This window comes from Macaca mulatta, chromosome 19, assembly GCF_049350105.2.
Source record: "Macaca mulatta isolate MMU2019108-1 chromosome 19, T2T-MMU8v2.0, whole genome shotgun sequence".
Taxonomy (NCBI): Eukaryota; Metazoa; Chordata; class Mammalia; order Primates; family Cercopithecidae; genus Macaca; species Macaca mulatta.
Genome location: NC_133424.1, coordinates 24,105,208 through 24,108,806, shown reverse-complemented (window position 1 = coordinate 24,108,806; position 3,599 = coordinate 24,105,208). Strand labels below are relative to the sequence as shown.

Here is a 3,599-nt window from a genome sequence, read left to right as displayed (position 1 = left end):
TTTTTTTTTTTTTAGTAGAGATGGGTTTCACTGTGTTAGTCAGGATGGTCTTGATCTCCTGACCTCATGATCTGCCTACATTGGCCTCCCAAAGTGCTGGGATTACAGGCATGAGCCTCCATGCCCAGCCAAGAATAAAAAAGAGCAATTGAAATTGAAGACGAGGCCAGGGACGGTGGCTCACGCCTTTAATCCCAGCACTTTGGGAGGCTGAGGCAGACGGATCACCTGAAGTCAGAAGTTTGAGACCAGCCTGGCTAAACATGGTGAAACCCCATTTCTACTAAAAATACAAAAAAATTAGCTGGGCGTGGTGGCAGTCACCTATAATCCCATCTACTCGGGAGACTGAGGCAGTAGAATCACTTGAACTCAGGAGGCGGAGGTTGCAATGACCGGAGATCATACCAATGCACTCCAGCCTGGGGACAAGAGCGAGACTTCATCTCAGAAAAAAAAGAAAAAAAAGAAAAGAAATCAAAGATGAGTAAGTTAAAAGTTGAAGGTTGTAGATCATATCATCTTTTTTTTTCTTTTCAAATGTTTATTTTATGTACAAAGAACTATCATGGTTTTTCATTGAGTAGATGCTTTGGTTAATCCTTTAAAAGAAGATCATTTAGTCCAACTTAATGAAACCGATATCCTTCACATACTGATGGAAACACTGGTGGCACATATGGAGGCCATATTTCTGGATCAGACCATGCCAGTTTGAACAGATGCGACAAGAGTGAGAACTGTGGCCTAATTTTCATGGGTGGCTCCAGTACAGCTGCTGGTGACCCATCTTGCTCTCAGGAGTTCAGCGAGGTAAAGAAAAGGATCATATAATCTTATATAAAAAACCATAAACCATGTGGTAAACCCGTCTAGGCTGGTTGTGGTAGCTCACACCTGTAATCCCAGCACTTTGGGAGGCCATGGTGGGTGGATCACCTGAGGTCAGGATTTCAAGACCAACCTGGCCAACATGGAGAAACTCTGTCTCTACTAAAAATAGAAAAATTGACTGGGTGTGGTAGTGCATGCCCGTAATCCCAGCTACTCCAGAGGCTGAGGCAGGAGAATAGCTTGAACCCAGGAGGTGGAGGCTGTTGTGAGCTGAAATTGAACCATTGCACTCAAGCCTGGGCAACAAGAGAGAAACTCCGTCTCAAAAACAACAACAAAACTGTCCAAACTAATAAATAAACTCAGTAAATTAGCAAAATATTAAATTAACAAACAAGTATAAGTTATGGTTCCATACACTGAAAACAAACTGACAAAGTAGAGGAAGAAATTATTTTATTTACAATAGCATTAAAATAATAAATTTCAAAAATGAATTTAACTAATGAGATAAACAATCTTTACAATAAAATATATAAAAAATAAATTACACAAGAGACAAATTTCAAAATATTTTATGCAAACAGATTGAAATAATAAATATTAAAGTGCCGTGTTATCCAAAATGATCTATAGATTCGATAAACTCCCTATCAAAATTCCAGTGACATTTTCTTCATGATAATGGAAAATACAATTCTAAAATGTATATGAAACTACAATAAACTTTGAACAGACAAAGCAATCTTGAGGAAAAAAAAACAGAGGAACATCATACTTTATAATTTCAGACTATATTTAAAGACTATACTAATATAAACAGGATGGAATGTGTAGAAACATATATAAAAAAAACCCTAATGGAACAGAAAGCACTACTCTCACATATTTCAGACATGACACAAGAAGATAACTTAAACATAGTTTAACATAGTTTCTCAAAAATATGCAGATATTTGTGTGTCCCCAGAAGGAAAGGAAAATCAGCTAGATTGTGCTGTCTGTTACAGATCATAAAGAAGACTTTGGCTCTCACTGTGAACTTGAAGGAAAATCACTGAAGGGAAAGTAGAATCTTGAGATAATTTAAAAGTATAAGACAGAAGATACCCTTATTTGAGAGAAAACAAAAATAAACAAACAAAAAAACAAATGGAAAACAAACCCCTCAGGCTTCCCAGAAACTATTTCCTTTGCAACACAGCTTCCCAAGTAACAGTTTGAGACCTGGCTTTCTTCTTGAACTTTGGACCTCTCATCTGTGTCATCTGTTGTATTCACTCTCACCTACCTGGGAGTTCATCCACCATCTCATGCCTTTTCATATTCCAGGGCTCTTTTCCTTTCTGCAGACAGGTGATCAAGACTGGCTTAGAGACAGCAATACCTGTTTAATTAAAAGTAAATAACATGTATCTTGCTCATATTCTCCAATTACCAACCTAGTAATGTGCCCAGTAAAAAGGGTGTAATAGAATATTTTAATAATTAATCCCAAAATACTGATTTTTAACAGAAATTTGTAAATATTTTGAAAATATTTTATAGGTCCTTAATTTTACTAGCTTGTAATACTGAATCTAAAATTGGTGTTGGCAATTAGATTTTAATTTGTAAGCAACAATATTTTATGCCACTTGATTTCTGGAATTACCACTACTTTAGAGAGAAGAGTACAGATCAGCTCAGGAATGTGGGAAGTTCAGGTCAAGAACTTTTTAAAACTAATTTGGAAAAAGTAGCTTGCATAGAATAATTTGGAAAAAAATAACAAGAATATCGAAGTCCATTTATCATAGAAAAATGTGAAAACTTTTAGAAGAAAAAATCTTTAGAGAATTTACATTTAACAGAGTTTAATTGAGCAAAAAATGATTTTCAAATCAGGCGTCCTCTAAATTCAGAATAAGCTTAGCGACACTCCAGCACAGACATGTGGTACAAAAAGACTTAGGGACAGAAAAACCAAAATGACATACAGAACATGGAAGTAAGGTACAGAAACACCCAGATTAATTACACCTTGAGACTCACTTTATTTGAATATGGTTTGAATAGTTGAAATCCTCATATTGGCAAAAACACAGTGGTTGGTACTGTCATGTGAGTCCGTGGGAAGAGAGTCCACCAACAGGCTTTGTGTTAGCAACAAGGCTGTTTGTTTCACTTGTGTGCAAGTGGGCTGTCTGAAAACAGAGTCAGCAAAGGGAGATAGGGGTGGGGCAGTTTTATAGGATTTGGGTAGGAAGTGGAAAATTACAGTTAAAGGTTGTTATCCCTTGCAGGTGGGGGCGGGGTCACAAGGTGCAGGGTTGGGATATCATGAGACTCATTCTCCAGGAGAGGAATGTCACAAGGTTGATTGATTAGTTGGGGTGGAGCAGGAACAAATCTCAATGGTGGAATGTCATCTTTTATGGTTCTTCAGTTGCTCCAGGCCACCTAGATATATACATGTAGGTCACAGAGGTTATGATGGCTTAGCTTGGACTCAGGGGCCTGACAGTCCTGTCTTCTTATATTAATGAGAAAAACAGAACAAAATAGTGGTGAAGGGTTGGGGCAGTGAAAATTTTGGGGATTGGTATGGAGTGATAATTGGTGATGTTTCTCATGGTTACTTCGAATGGGATTAGGGGCAGCCTGGGAACCTAGAGTGGGAAAGATTAAACTGAAGAAAGATTTTTGGGGTAAGAGGTGATATTTTGGGGTTGTTAGAAGGAGCAATTGTCATATAGAATGATCAAGGATGGCCTGGATGTCAT

General features: G+C 37.6%; 1 pseudogene; it reads right to left on the bottom strand.

The window, feature by feature from the left end:
* Positions 1-619: 619 nt before the first annotated feature.
* Positions 620-797, bottom strand: LOC114674186 (small ribosomal subunit protein uS14 pseudogene; annotated as a pseudogene).
* Positions 798-3,599: the final 2,802 nt, after the last annotated feature.